This window comes from Mastigoproctus giganteus, chromosome 4 (genome assembly GCF_048544385.1).
Source record: "Mastigoproctus giganteus isolate SK-2022 chromosome 4, ASM4854438v1, whole genome shotgun sequence".
Lineage (NCBI taxonomy): Eukaryota > Metazoa > Arthropoda > Arachnida > Uropygi > Thelyphonidae > Mastigoproctus > Mastigoproctus giganteus.
Genome location: NC_143578.1, coordinates 33,319,202 through 33,336,142, shown reverse-complemented (window position 1 = coordinate 33,336,142; position 16,941 = coordinate 33,319,202). Strand labels below are relative to the sequence as shown.

The 16,941-nt window shown below is 35.8% G+C and overlaps 1 protein-coding gene across 1 annotated transcript in view; it reads right to left on the bottom strand.

Annotated features, from left to right (window-relative positions):
• LOC150086611 (uncharacterized) overlaps positions 1–15,701 on the bottom strand; it is a 180,182-nt gene extending 164,481 nt beyond the window's left edge. The window contains exon 1 of the mRNA XM_090372621.1: positions 15,530–15,701. The gene's annotated coding sequence lies outside the window, so the exon portion shown is untranslated. The remainder of the gene's footprint in view (positions 1–15,529) is intronic.
• Between the last annotated feature and the right edge of the window lie 1,240 nt (positions 15,702–16,941).

The window sequence follows — 16,941 nt, the reverse complement described above, 5'->3', positions numbered from 1 at the left end:
AGTGTCGAATTTTAAATGCTTATTAATTTAGGGGTTTAAAAATTAATTAATCAGTTTCAAATGCTTATTAATACATTCCTATAGAATTTATATTTTTCAAAATAAATATTTAAATAAAATTTATTTCGCCGATAGATTATTTTAAACCAATAAGATTCACGAATTATCATAGTACTAAACATCCTAAAGAATAAAGTATCAAATATATCGTATATTTATTAAAAAAATGTTCAAAAATGAGTTAAATTATAGAAGTACTGAAAGATCCATTTAGCTCAAGAGCTGACGTCACAAACTTTCCATGACGTCACACAATGGCGTGAATCTTTCACAAACTACGTCTTTTTAAAGCAACCAAGCATTAATAAGCAGTAGACAGTGCATTACCATAGTTCATTTTACTAAACTGAGCTCAGGAGTAACATGTTTATAATGGAAGAAGAGATAAAATTCCCATTTATTAAAATTCATACGTTCTTTGTGTAAAGCATTGTGTTTGTTGTGCATGTCATAAAGGAGTAGGTGGCGTGCCTCCAGGTCATTACTCATGGTTAGTAGTAAGACAATGGCACCAGTTCATCCTGCATTTTCAGTTCATGCGATAAACAATTAGACAAATGGTCTCGGTTCATGCAAGGTCCTCATGGAGCAAAGGAAAGGACCATAGACAAACTCAAAGAGTGTGGGTACTCCTTCTCCTTAAAAGAACAAACTGTCCAATGAATCAAACACAAGAAATTCTATGAAGCTTATATATATCTGTGACTTTCATATATTTTAATTAAATATTAAATTATAATAAACCAAATTCCTAAAAAAATCGTTAACTTCATATAAAAATAAAGATTGTAAATTCCCTGCTAAGAGATGCGGTGGGTGAGTCTTATAGTCCGAAAAATACGGTATAACTTGGCCGCGTTCTGATGCACGCTTGAACTGATTCAAAACAGAAAAATCGGGGCTGTTTTTATCCTTCTCTTTGATGTCAAAGCTTAATAAGAAAACAGACAGCTAGGCCTCGTGGACACGCTTTGTGACTTTTTCTTCTACCAGCAAAAATACTTCACGCGCAATTTCTCGATAAGACACTCTAAGAGATGAAGATAGTGTTCGTATTGCATGGAACTGTCTTGACAACCTCGTGTCAGTATTTGGCAGCGCGTTAATTGAAGTGGAATGCTGGGAAGAAAGATTCTTTGGGCCCTATCGATTACAAAAGAAACATGTCTGTGATTTAGTTCCACCCTCATAACACACCTTTAAGAAGTATTCAACTCTTTAAAATAAAACCGGGCCTAATATAAAAACAACTTAAAAGACATCACAGATAACGCGCACTTAGAATTGCCCACAATTTAGATACTTGGTTATAAATAATGGATTCCTACAGTGTCTAATTGTCTTCTAAGGATGACGCACGTGCTGCTGGTTCGGAAAAGACAGAGGTCAACCAACCTCAAACAATTAAGTGACTTTTCTAACTCCAAGCATGGAAGTTAAAATTAGCCCTTGCAGAATTAATTAAAGCAACCCATTAGAACCGTTGTAATGGTACTTACAAGTGTTTGGAATAAGGCAGTTTCAGCAAGACACTTCAGCTTCATCTTATATTCTACGTCTTGATTTATTTCTACTCATTTCGTTATCGAAAAGGGCCGGCATACTTCTAGTAACCCCGCACATTATTGAAATACCAGTTCGATTAATGTTTACAACCCAAATAGTTTTTCTGAATGTGACATTTCTCTGATTTACACACTAAAAAAAGTTACATTTTTGTAATTCCTTTGGGATTCTTATTAAAACTTTATTACTAGTACTAAAAATAGTTATTTAAACAATATTAAAACGTATAAAAGGTGAGCGAAAAGTCTGGCCAATCCTAAAATATTCTCCAAGAAAAAAATCATAAATTACATCTACAACTAGAATGTGAATTTTAAATTAAAGCAATAAATTACACGAACGTGTTGAATGGATCCACTAGGTCACGCCCTCAAGGCCTCACTTATCAAAGTGTAGAACTTGTTTCTTCAATGGCTTGTTGTTCTTGAAAAGCTTTGACCAGCGATAAATTCGTGTCCAGGACACAGCGCAATATTGGGAGATTTAGCAATTTACAGCTGCCAAACTAGAAAAAGAGTTGCTCATTTCTTAATGAGGACAAGATGCAGTGGCCCTGGCCTGATTTGAAGCAGGCCATGACTGATTTCAGGAAGTTGTTGTTGTTGCAATGGGGTTTTAGGAGTATCAGCGATTACGGTCATATCCCTCAGCGTATACTGTCTGTAAATTGCGTGTATTCTGGAGTAGATTTTCTGTATGCTGGACGAAAAACTTGCATTTCCCGGAGAAAAAACCAAGCCACCCTCGCCTGAGCCTGACTAACTCAGCCACGTTGTGAAAAAGGCCCATAAAAATTCCTCACATCATCGAAGGGACTCAACTCAGGTCTTTTCTATTCGGTGTCCAGAAAGTAATTCTTATACACTGGAAGAGAGTATTGAAAATTATAGAGTAGGATTTTCGCTTCCAGGGAGCATATCTGGAATCTCCATTAGTAGTGGTCGATGGCCCTGTGACATGGTAGTCCTCGATGGTCCTTCAGTGATATAGTAATCCGGATGTTTAAAAGAACCCGCCCTTATCAATGAACTGACACAATTCGGTGACTGTAAGAATATTTTTCTAGAAAACTGGCATGAGGTCACATGGACATCATAAGAATATAAAAAGAGAATCCAATCGAACTGATGGATAAGAGACCTAACAGAAGATGCATGAACACAGTGATCATGCACACAGCACACAAAACGGAAAATTTAAACATAAATAATAAAAATATAAAAGGAATCCCGGCATTTCTATCTTTTAAGAGAAGAAATAATGGTCTGGAAGCTTGGATTTTTCGTCCCACTAATGTCACAATCTTTTTGGTTATGTCCTTAATGAGTAGAGTAAGAAAATGAGAAGGTTCCTCTGATATTTTCGTCCCACAAAGTAGCCTAAAACACGCAATGAGTATATATAAACATACACTGATATCAAAGCACTGCAACACCAACAAAAGTTGTATAATTCCTCAGACCGTAGAAGAATGGATTAGCCATCCATACATCCTCGCCTTCGTGGATAGCACAGTTGGTAGAATCACCGTCTTCCCCACACCGGGTGGAAAATATCTGAGTACGAGTCCCGTCTGTGATGTGAGGAATTTTTAATGGCCTTTTTCACAAAGTGGCTGAGTTAGTTGATCTCATGGTTTTTTGTCAAGCAAAACATAAAATCGACCACAAAACACACGCAATTTATAGACAATATACACGGAACAATATGGACTTAGTCTCTGATGCTCCTGAAACCCTACAACAATATCTATACAACCTCCTTGTCAGTATGGAAATATTCCAGATATTTCTTCGTCTGAAGAAGACCTACTCCTCTTGAACTGATAAAGTTACAACAATTGAATCCCATTGAGATTGCCTCAGAAAAGTGATAGAAATGAATTGAGTTCTTTCAACAATCATTCATTCGAATCATTCAAATACAGTTTTTGCAGGGTGGATAGTTGCACTGTCATCTTGAAAGAATCCATGGCAATCTGACTGAAAATGAGTAGCATTGCAAGGTGATGTTGGGTCAATATGGAAGGATATTCATTGAAGGCAAAACGAGTTTCTACAGTATAAGCAGAACCCACTCCATACCAACAGAACATACTTCATATCACGTAACAAATTAACATTTAAATACTGTACCTTTAATTCCTGTTGATGCCAGTTGCATAAGATTTCTAATTTTAGTCCAGTGAGTGTATAATCTTGGGGGTTTTAGTATTCCGAAGAAATTATGCCTCAAGGAGAGCTCAATCGAGATTTGCCTCTCACACTGGTCGTGAAGCGTTTACAGTTTTCCGTTGAGAATGCAACACCCTGGATTCAATAATTTACGAACCAATTTAAGTCTTAAGGGTTAAAACATTGCTATTGAGAATCTCATGGTTGGAGCTGCTGTGTATTCTATTGTAATCACTCTGTAGCTAATATTAGCAACGCAAATCGTGGAAAGACGACAATTCTGTAGCTCGCTGTCTCTTAACCTCCCTGTCCAGGAGGGTTTAACCCCTGTAATAGTGGAAGGTAACCCTGCTAGTGTGGTTAATTCCGTCTCAGTTGATACTCCAAAATGATTTCGATCCATTTGCATGTTCGGCTGTAGGAAGACCTCGCAAAGACAAATGATATTAAAACGGAAACAACTGGAAATCTGGCAATTCTGAGCCATCCATCTGGACAAATAGCACGCACTCATTAGTCATCCATAGTGATCTCGTTATCTGGACACTTGATATATCGTTCAGTCACATGACAGCTTTTCTCTCCCTTTTCATCGATTCGCAGCACACGCGCCGTATGGAGAGGCTCACAAAGCTTCCGATACTTCTCCAATCTTCCTTCTAATTGGTTGCCATTTTAAAAGCGAACAGGGAATGTCTGTTTTCCATTCACGCAAACTTTTCACTAATGCTCTTTCTCTTTGGCTTCCTTTCGTGTGAATTGATTGTCCTTGGGACGACAGGTACATCTATGGACTTTTTTTCAACGTGGCTGAGTTAGTAGAGAGCCACAAAGAATACGTGTTTTTTGCTGGATGAAAAAACTCGAATGTTCCGGGTTTTTCATCCAGCAAACAGAAAGCTGTTTGGTTAGGTGTTAATTGTGTTTTAAGCGCTAAACAACAAAGACTACAAGGCGTCAGTACTGTCTATAAATTGCGTGTATTCTATGGTCGATTTTCTGGATGAAAAACCGAGATTTCAGAAAGAAAAGCATGCAATCCTTGCTCAAGGCCAACTAATTCAGCCAGGCTGTGAATCAAAAAAGCCCATCAGAGCTGCTTATGTAAATAAGATGTGACTATATCCACTGTGCTACCTTTTAAGTCGACAGCAAATAGATGAATTGACCATAGAATACTTAAGATGTCTAGAAACAAAACAAGGATGCCTCGTAATTATTTGAGATTAAATTGAGAATGTGTGGGACTCGTTGGAAATTGCAGATCGGCTTCGCACTTCCCATCCAACCACAATAGAAGCTGACAAACAACCTGATAGAAGAATGGTCAAATGTGAAGCTAGACTCCCTCAGACATCTTGTGGAATCTGTACCATGACTTATACGCGCTGTACTTCAACAAAAGGTGGCCCTACTAATTAAAGTTTATAAAATATTGAACCGCCACTAATTAAAAGTGAAATTTTAGATAGGGACTAAAATTATCACAAAAAATACACTATTGGACATAAGTTAAGGTACAGTGTTTGTATCTTCAGTCCAGTTCAGGAGTTGAACGGATCCTCCCTTTTAGTATGATACCCCATTGCGCCTGAAGAAGTCAGCGATAATATCCCTCGAAATGTAACACAACAAACAGAAGCAGCACGTGCTGTTAATTAATGAATTTTTAAAATAAGGAGCGAGATTGATAGACTCCAAACTCCCACCAAAGGTTTATCGTATATCATTAGTAAGATATCGATTAGTTTTTAAAAATCAGAATAGTTAAATATTTGCATAACAGATGGCGCAGTGTGTCAAACTGATTGCATGTCAACAACAAACAGCACTCCAAGACTGGGATAATAAATATAAAAATATCAATTTATATAATATAAAGATATTTATTTTAAAAATACGCAAGTGTACTGGTGAAAATGTGTAAAATTCAGAGATAAACAGAGAAAATGTAGAAAAAAAATCGAAAAATATATTACACTTTCTTAGGTTTTATATCTTAATACAACGGAGAAACTTCTTATTTCTGGAGGCTCTGTTTTTTCTGGAGTTAATGTTCCAAGACAAAATAAGAGCAGCACCCTTCCCTAATGTAACTGAGCTGGTTGCAAACAAGTCACCATCCATCCAAGTCATCTACAAAGTCAGCAGTACATGTTCCGATCTTCTCTTGTCTTTCTCTCCACGCTGTTATTTCTGTTTGTCCGCGTCCCAGTTTCGATCCATTACTTTACCACGTTAGAGGCTCTTTAATACCCCGCAATGCCCCCGGAGAGTGGGATATTGAAGTTGACAATCAATAAAGATAATTTCTTTTTCTTTCTGTTATTAACTGTGAATGCTATTTGGGTTTGTTACAAAATAAACCTTGCTTTACGAAGGTTACTTAAAGAACAGAAAGAGAAAGCGGAAGGGAAAGAATTTAGATAAGAACTGCCCGATGACATCTAGTGATTGGAAAGCTTTTAAGAGAACTGTTTTCTCTGATTCCATTGAGCAAGGAGAGAAATTTATCTACATATGAATGCCACAAAAGGATGGTTTTTTCTTTAAGCTCCTTCGTCCATTGATAAAACTGCTCTGGTAGCGAGTAATCTCTCCAGTTTAGTTATGATTAAAATGTACTCCATCAAGTAAGTTCGAAGATGGACTCTTTTGTAGCTGGTTCCATCCATTGTTAGGATAACGAGGCCCCATTACCACCAGGAAGAATAAATATTGGTGGTGTCAATTATTATTTTCAGCAACACCCAAATAATAGCAGCGGTTTTTTGGGGACAAGCCGATTTGGCAGCTGCCTGGTGTTTCCTGGAAACAGACTCAATTGGTGACCTTAATAATTGAAAAGCGCAATAATATCATTTAATATGAGTGAAATAACCGATTCGTTCAATATGTTTTATTAGATCTATTACAGTATATACAGCTTCATTATTTAAAAGATCTTCTATATCCATCATGGATTCTCTTTCATCAAGTTCCATCATCTACGCATCTCGATAAAGAAACTGAAATTTTATAGATCTCTGGGTCCACTTCATGAAATCTCGTAGGACTTAAGGGCTAGGGTCTAAATGAAATAGCACTTACATTCAGAAAATTCAAGTTCATAGAATTCTTGCATAACGAATCAAGTACTGAATCCGGGCTACACATTGCAAGGAAGCACGATCGCGTGAAGTGAATCGAATAGATTTTCAATTCGATGAAGAGCGAACGTTGACCTTGAAAGTTAATATTTGATATCGTAATAAAACGGATAAAAAAAGGGGCCTAAAGAGGATCCCCTAGGATTCCTCTTCCAGGAGAATGGATTCTGAATGCAATTTATGAATTGCTGATTAAGAATCGCACGAATCCACTATTTCTAAAGAGCAGATCATTCATGCAAAAATTAAACTCTCAAAAAATAGAAAATTTTCTAAACTCCACGAACCATGCTTGGAGTAAAATCTGTAATCGATTGTATATCTATTCCTTTAGTTGCCTGCGAACAAAGGATTGTTTATCCTGGTCGAAGAATGTATGTTCAATGTTCACAAGCTGTTATGGAGGATGAGGGGGGGGAGTAGAAATAGTAACATACCATTCTTCGGCAACTCCACACGTTAATTAGAGCAAAGAGAACCTCACTGTTGATATAACCCTTGTTTATCTGAACGAATCTTAAAGAGCTCCCAAACCTAATTTGCTTACATTCGAGGATTCATCCTGGTTGTGTGATGATAACACAAAAGGCCCTTTAATAAGGGCCTTTGAACGGGCTAGCGGTTCGGTTTTTGTTACTTCTTCGCATCCTTCGATGCGCGTGATAATTGTCCCAAATTCTAGCAACCACAGCCAGGTGGCAAACCGCTCAACCAAATGGTATAATGAAGTAGCAGTCCCCTTCAAACGAGATTAAGGGCTAGCCAATTAATTTTCGATAAATCAATTTGTTGTCAGCCGACAGAGAGAAAGAGTTGATTCACGATTTTACCATATTTTGCATGCACCAACATGACGGATAATAACCTGATTACGCTATAAGCCGACAACACAAGCGAACGCTTAAAACACCTTGAAGTGATTACAATTTGTCTTCTGACTGAAACATAAAGGGGGCATCATTACATCTTCAAATTACTGGAGCGGAATATTCGTGGCATGTTTTGCATGCCAATAAATTTCGGAGGTCATCGATATGCATAAAACTTTCAGTTTCTGTTATTAAATTACATCTTCCAGGCAGAAAGCAGACGTATTTGATGTATTTTGAAACAATTAAAATAGCGACTTATCCGCATCGTTGGCTGTTTGTAGATTTCACTCAGTTAATGAGCTGCTATCCATTGTTAGTTAGCTGTGACGTAATAAGCTTTTAAACAACACTTATTTTTCGTCTGCCTATCCGTTGTTGGCTGTAAATTTCAATCACTTAATGAATTTTTTTTCCATTGTTACTTAACTGTGACGTAATAAAGCTTTTAAACAACACGTTATTTTCGTCTGCCTATACACATTGTTGGGTGTTTGTAGTTTTCATTCAATTAATGAGCTGTTATCCATTGTTACTTAACTGTGAAGTAATAAAGCTTTTAAACAAAACGTTTTTCATCTGCACGTTGTTCGTTCTTTATTGTTGGTTGTTTATAGATTTCACTCAGTTAGTGAGCTGTTACTTAATTGTGACGTAATAAAGCTTTTAAACAACACTTGATTTTCGTCTGCCTATCCTCATTGTTGGCTGTAGTTTTCACCCAGTTAATGAGCTTTTATCCATTGTTACTTAACTGTGATGTAATAAAGCTTTTAAACAACACTTGTTTTTCGTCTGCCTACTTAAAGATTTCAGGCAGAGCTACCTATTTAAAAGAAGGCTGTTATTGAAAGCGTAATAGTTAATACCGGAAGGATCATTAAGTAATTTTAAATTATTTTCATCAGGATTACATAAAACTCTGTTTATTCTGTTTCCATGGCAATTGTTTGGAAGGCCTCGCTGTCAACTAAAGCATATAAAAAAGGCCTAATCTAACATCGTGGTGAACTGTGAAAGGGGCTAATATGTTACATAACCCCAAACATCTACAATGTCGCCAGATAATACCTCTTTGTCTCGCACCTTTTACACCAAGAGACTCGTGCCATCTTTTCTAACAGATGTTTTTTTTTTTTTTTTTTCTCCTCCTTTTTCTCTTTCCATCCGTGTATTTATTAAGGAAGTCTGCCTGGAGATATTGCCATGGGATTTCTTCTCTTGACACAGCCGTGTTTCTTCATACAAACACATCTAATCAGTACAATAAACAAGCAGAATTGAACAGAAGAAAGGCGACAGGTAAGGGAATTAGAGGCACATCTAATACTGCGACGGTACAGAGATTGTGTGATAAGGAAATGTGGGCACGAGCTAGAAAAGATTGTAAGAATATTTGCTGTAAGATGATGGAATGTGGTATTCGCTCTTGAAACAATGGGGTCCAGTGCGGAAATGGATTTTGTGATGGGTACGTATTGGGACTTCGCTGGCTTTTACGTGGAACTTCAAACGATGGTCTGTCAGGTATTATTTATCGTGGAGTTGTCGCAATATGTTACAAACAAAATTATTGCTCATGGCCAGTTTTATGCTAGCCCTTTTTTCGGGATGGAAAACGAACGATAGAATACGTTTCGCGAGCTGAAAAGCACGGTTTTTCATCCCAAAAACCGAGGGCTTTTAAGTGCTTTAACTAATGGCGAATAAATCTAATATCGTCTGCCCATTTGTTGATAACAGACGCCATAAATTCGCCCGTATGCAAATTTTGTCAATGAGCAATATCGCATTTCGTAATTTCACCAGCTTTGAATCTCAGTTGTATTATTTTTAATGAACACTCACTATCCTAAACAATTTTTTTTTGTGTGTTTCTCATTTGCATAATTAAACTTTCTACAACAGATTTTCTGTGTGCAGATTCAGTCTTTTGCAGCTACCAGAAACCACGCCTTATCTCGGAAAAATTGGCGTATTTTGAATTAGTTTCGTTCTCTTAATTAAACATTAGTTGCTTGAAAGAGGGTAATTTAAAAATAGTAATTGAAATCATTAGCAACTTGCTCGTAAGATGGCGTAAAAGTACTTTAAGAGAAACAGAACAAAAGAGAGCCACTTCGGCCGAATTACAATTTACTAGCTTGGATCCAAAAGAAAATTTTTCTCCTCTTAAAAGTTCAATGGTAAGGTACTTCGTCCAATCTTCACTACAGAAGTCCAAGCGTAGACTTTAATTTTGTGTTTGTAGAATGAGATTAAAGTTTTTGGTTTTAAAAACAAACATAAAAAGCGGGAAATAGTTTGTGTTTATTTTCTAGTTCGAAATCATTTCAATAGATGGCTGCACTGGTTCCGGTTATTTTATTCATAAAAATAAACAATTAAATAGCAACTTATCCGCATTTTGTTGGGTGTAGATTTCACTCATTGTTACTCAATTGTGACGTAATAAAGCTTTTAAACAACACTTGTTTATCGTCTGCCTACTTAAATATTTTAGGCATATTTCTATAATAAGAGATAAAATAAAAGGAATAGGTAGCTCTGCCTAAAATCTTCAAGTAGGCAGACGAAAAACAAGTGTTGTTTAAAAGCTTTATTACGTCACAATTAAGTAACAATGGATAAACTCATGAATGAGTGTTGTTTTTCGTCTGCCTACTTGAAGATTGTAGGCAGAGCTACCTATTCCTTTTATTCTATCTCTTATTATTGATTTTATTTTAACTCTTATTATAGAAATTAAAGATAAAATAAAAGGAATAGGTAGCTGTGCCTAAAATCTTTATGTAGGCAGACAAAAAACAAGTGTTGTTTAAAAGATTTTTACGTCACAATTAAGGTTACGTGGTAGAGTATTAATTCAGAAAGGTATTTAGATTATTAATTAAAGTTTTTTTTTAATCTCTTTTTTAATTTATTCATTATGCAAATAGAAATGCATGAATACATCTGCATTTATAAATTCCTCCATCTTTGACTCTGCATTGTGTGTTTGCCGGATGGGGAGAAATAATAGAGTTTTAAAATTAAGGAATAATGCTCATCCGGCGAGTTAATGGTAGAATTTTCTCTTTCTCTTAATGAAGATAAGTCACATCACGCGCAGCAGGCTCCAGTGATAGCCACAGAAGGTAATTACAGGACCCTGTTTACAGAGCGTTCTCATAAATGTTGCCGAAATACAGACCAACACGTTGGCATGGTTGTATTGATCAAACAGTGACATTACAACCCGTCTCTCTCTCTCTCTCTCTCTCTCTCTCTCTCTCTCTTGATTCAATGAGCATTATATGCAACAGTAAGGAAAACCAAGCTGTACTTGCTTGTAGCATTAAAATATTAAATAAAGGAAAGTTTTGTTACTCATTTAAGAAGTGTCCCCATTCGAAGATATAATTCGGTTTAATTTTGAGGCCGTTAGAGGGCGCATATTCTACTTTTGGAATGCCTAACTTTAAAAAAAGAAAACAGCGTGTGTGTGTACTCTGTACGCACGAAGGATGTTTTATTGTACGTGAATACATTCTTATAAAACGTACACCTGAGATTGTACTTTCAAACTTTTCACAATTCGAGAGCAGACGACGAAAGAAAATCAAAACCGTTTAAATTTTTAAAATCGAACAGTTAGAGCTGAAGTTATGAAGGATGTAACGTTTTATGCTCACGCCCGCTACTTACTCTACCGAATCAACGTTAGTGACTGAGTTAGCGTCATCTAGGAAGTGATATCGTTTGCATCATTTCCGTCTCGCATTTTCGTTACCAATCGGTGTTACTTCTGTAGGCACTGCCAAAGATCAAAAACAAAAAAAGAGAGAAAAATATGTTGTTATACACAAAAAGGTGGGTTTCTTCTCTACCTCTTAGGGATTAAACTACTTTTGAGAGTGCAGTGTACTTAAATGTTCCACTCTGATTGGATTACTATAAGAAAACAGATTAAGAGTTTTTTAATATTTAAAAAAAACTTAACCTTGAGCGAGATACGAGACAGTTTAAAGTATTTTATTATAAATATGGAATAAGTATTAAATATATATTTTTTTAATTTCTAAAAAATACAAAAAATTAAAATAACTAAACAATAAACGCTATAAGAATAAATCAATTAATTATTTTAAAACGAGGCCATCCAATTCCACTCTGAACTTTACCAAACTCTCAGCCTAGGCAAATTTGGAAAATAATTGATTTTAATGATCTACGAAGTGTTGTCCAATGGTCAACTTAATGAGATCCAGCGTTTTGGTAGTCCATAAGATTTTGTATTCGGGACCCCTTTTTATCAGTGAAAATATACCGCCCCCCCTAGTTAATTTTGCCAATTCCTTTTTGGGTCTTATAAATACTTCAATCAGGTACAGTCCGCAATGAAATGGAAAACTTTTTTATTCAGAGGAATTAAGCTATAAGTTAAATTAAATTTAAATTGTAAAATAAATTAATGAGATAAAATAAATAAAATATTCAAATAACTGAAAAAGTTTTAAACAAATAAATCATAAAATACAAATTAAGTTATAAAATAAATTTTTAAATTATAAAATTCAAATTTTTTTTTATAAAATATAAAAATTTACAAAAAAAGTAAAATTGTAAATTTAAAAAATTATAATTTCGAAAATAACAAATTATAAAATTAAGAGTTACAATAATTGTAATTATGAGTTATTGAATTTTATAAGAAATAAATAAAACTTACTCATAATTTTAACTATTTTTTTAATTTATAAAATAATTTTAAAAAGTGTACTATTAAAATTATAAAATAAATATGAATCAACTGAAAAAAAAAATAGAACGAAATTTAGAAAAATTTTCAATTCGAAATGGTGAGAATAAACAAAGAATCATGAGAGTCCAAGATGGTACAGAAAGTGTATCTGGTAACAAACTATCCAGTTCCTCTCGAATTTAAGGAAGGTAGGGAAGTGCACGAGCGAGCGATTTTCTCCATGTAGGGGCAGGGGGGGGGTTCTTACTAAATCAAGGCAGAGCTAAAATTTCGATACATTTTTCTGAGCAAATTCTATTAAACATGAATAAACAACCACTCTCCTTCCAGGTGGAGAAATTCGCTCGGAATCTCCTAAATAATTCTCCCCACTTGAAAAATGACAGCGAGTCCGCATGCTCCCCACAATACGTTGATGGGCCTTAACCTCGAACTCAGAGATCCTTCCTTTTGGATCAAATCATTTTCGTGTTCGAGCGTTGGGTACAAAATAAACCAAGCTGGAACTCCCTAATGCTGAAAACACTGTCGATATTCATAGTCGAAGAGATAACCTGGATCTTTTTCTCCTATTCGCGATTGTTACAAGAACAGTAAGGGACGGAGCAAAATGATTCGCTTAAAGTGGATCATAAAAGCAGACGAACCATAATGGAAATTGCTTTGGACAAGATGGCGTTATTTATGAATCATCCAAATGGTGTTTAGATACGCGCTGCTTCTAGCATGTGCCGATGAGATTGCCGGGCATCAACAGATATAATTCAAAAGGTCTCTCACAGATGATGGTTGCGTTAAATCCTTGAAAAATCACTGTTCGATAGTCCGATTTCCATTAATCCGAATATTTGTCTTCCTTTTTCGACAATGGTGAGATCATTGCATCACAATACGATGTGGCCAGTGAACTAACCACACACGACATTCAATTCTGGCCATCAACAATCTTTTTCTGTACCTTTTAATCGATATAATTAAATGGTTGACAGTGTTAACACTTTTATCAATCGTATCAGTTAATAAGATATAGCAAGGCGTGTATAGCTATATAAAAACGGGATATTAACTATTCATGTTAACCATAGTTTCCTGTTAACTATATTCCAGCTAACAGCCTGTTAATCGCATTATATGACAGTAATGTTCTTTTCCAATGTCAGCCATTATTAACAGCGCAAGTTAACAATGGCCTATTGTTCGATAACAAACAATGCACATTTATCAATGTGATGTTAACAGTATTTGTTAATGCGGTGTTAACAGTGACAACATAGCCAGACAGCAGCAGTGCTAGTTAGAAACCGTTAACTGCTGTTATGTTAACAATACAATTATATAAAAATTCACTAAAATTAGTAATAATGTTACCCATACTGTTAACATAATAAGGTTAGCATTCTGCTAATGATGTTAAACACTATTAATGCAATAATGTTACCATACTGTTACCATAATAAAATATTTTGATAACGTAATGATGTTAACAGATTGTTAAAGCAATAATCTTAACATACTTAAGTATGTTCAAGAATGTCGCAGGTTAACGCTGTTAACAGATGCAAAATGCTAATATGTTAAGGTGTGAAAAATTGGTGTGATTAACAATACCGGTGGTGGTACACTGGTTTTACGCTGCTCTGAATTTCAAATATTACTGTTTATTATTAACAGAATTAGAGCAGTGCTACTATGTTAACAGTGAAAAGTTCTGTTAATGGAATATTGCACTAGTGAAAATGATATGGTAATGTTAACCATACTATAGAAAAGGTAGCGTCTGCAACAATGTTATTATATTATTAACATCAGCATAACAATGTTAACAACTTCACTGTAATAAAATATTAACAATACCATTAACAACATTAACAATACAGTAACGTTGCTAACAACCTTAACAATTAACCTGTTAATAATAAGATTATTAACAGCCTTAACAATCAATTAACTTTAATGTTGTTAGCCTTCCATCAACCTGTTAACTTTAATACGGTTAACAGGATGACGAAAATCGATTAACACAAACAGTACATGGATATTAGTATATTATTCAAACATGCACTTCTATTAACATTTATTAATATATAAAATAAAATTTATTAACATATACACTTAATAGTTAATAATATTAAAAGTATTATTAATAGTAATTAACGATATATAATGTTAACAACTCCTCTGTTAACAAAATCATAGTGATGATAGCGAAATATAAGAGATGTTAAGGTGATATTTACGATATTAAGAAAACTATTTAAAACGTTAGTGATGTTAACAATGTCAAAAGAACTGTTTAGAACGTTAAGGTGATGTTAACAATGTTAAAGCGAATTACGAAAAATGTTAAGGTGTTGTTAACAATGTTAAACGAATTATAAAGGATGTTAAGGTGATATTTACGATATTAAGAAAACTATTTAAAACGTTAGTGATGTTAACAATGTCAAAAGAACTGTTTAGAATGTTAAGGTGTTGTTAACAATGTTGAAGCGAATTATAAAGGATGTTAAGGTAATATTAACAATGTTAAGCTGTTAACAATGCTATATTATCGAGGTAAATCGTTAACAATGATATATCAACAATTCGACTTAAGGCAGTATCACGACACAATGCTGCATTCACATTGTTAAAGCAGCATTGTTTTGTTCTAACAATGCAACGTTAACAATTAACATTAACAGTTGAGTTTATGAGTCGTACGGTAGGATTATTTTCTAAGCAAAGTGCAGTGTCCTCCAAGTGACATTCGGATCGCGGTTTCGGCTGCCGACTCGACTGCGAAAGTTTCATCAATGGATTTTTTGAACGGAAATGACCTCCGTCAGGTGAAAGAACTGCGGACGCAGTTGCGGACCTATTAATAAGACGCCACTCAGACGCCACTCACTAGCACACAAATATTTACAGCACACGTAAATTAAAAGGGTGGTGGCGATGAACCACTAATTGTGAGGTCACACTTACCTCGGCCACAAAGTCCGGATGCATATGGGCACGTGCGGAGATAAAAGAGCAGACGATGGGACTTCTTTCCTTATCACCAACAATAGGATAAAAAGAGAGGTGCGGGTTATCTTGGCAGCAATCGCAAAGACTCAGATCGGAAGAGGCGAGCCGTGGACCCACCTCTCTCTCTCTCTCTCTCTCTCGCTCGCTCACAGACAGACGAGGCAGACGATAAAGATGCTCCTACTCCAAGGCGGGTCGCCTGATCATCGTCCGCAAGCAGACGAACATTTTCCTATATCGCCAAGTCCGATAATCACCCTTTGAATTACATGACCGTTGACATTTGAGGAAACCCCTTTAGCGGCCCCCCCTGCACGATAGGAGAACGCTACCATGGGAACCTAACTGTGTAGATCCCCTGCCGTAGACGTCCTAGACGCCGGTGTACAGGATCGACCGAACCACCGTTGAATGGATGCTGATGGCGAGGCGCAATTTCATATCTAAGCCAAGACGGAGCATGCGCATTTCGACGCATTCCTTCCAGCATCCTCTTAGGTGTAGCGCGATGATGCACATCCATCCATTCCCCCCTCCTCCCACCTCCACACAAAGACAGCTACAGGTTGCATGCAAGAGAGAGTCCTTTCTACACATTCGAAAACAAGCCATTGAATTTTTGACACTACTGTAGTTCAAACTGAAGACTCTTCCGCGATGGGATCTTCTAATTGCAAACGCGATAATGTAGGAGGGGGCCCCGCAGGCTTTGTAAGAACTTTGAGCAACAAAAAAACTACATTGTATTCGTACAGAAAGGAAAGAGGAAGACAATGGGAGGGGCTGAAAAAGTGTGTGGAATTTTTTAGACAGATTAGATTCTTGGAGAAAATATACAGAAAGAGAGAATTTAACTGCTAAAACGAAATGTAAATAATTACGATACGTTGCAGAGTCTCTCGTCGCCACTGAACTCCTATAAAATATGTTATTTATTATTTTTTTTTTTTTTGTTGTTGTTAATGTGTACTTTTATAGTTATCTTGAAGTTCTTGCTTCCATCAATTCCAGAAGGGTATCACATCCTCCTTATAGTGCAGATACGGCACCCTATGACTGTAACTTGATATTCATCGGGAAAAAAACAGATTTTAGGAGGAAAATACTCATTTTCGTACCTTTGGAGATATCGAGAAGCAGTTTCCTCTGCTTCTTGTTAAAATAATCAGCCACTTGGATCTGAATTGAAAAAGTACTTAGCCACAAAAACCTTATAGTGCAGATATGGCACCCTATGACTTTTTTCCCTACATTAAAAAAATAAGGTGATATAACTTAAACTGTTCAGAAGATTGAGGAATTCTGTAAAAAGTTTGTATTTTGTCCGCTTGGGGATGTAATGAAGTGCACTTGGGCGGAGGTGTACG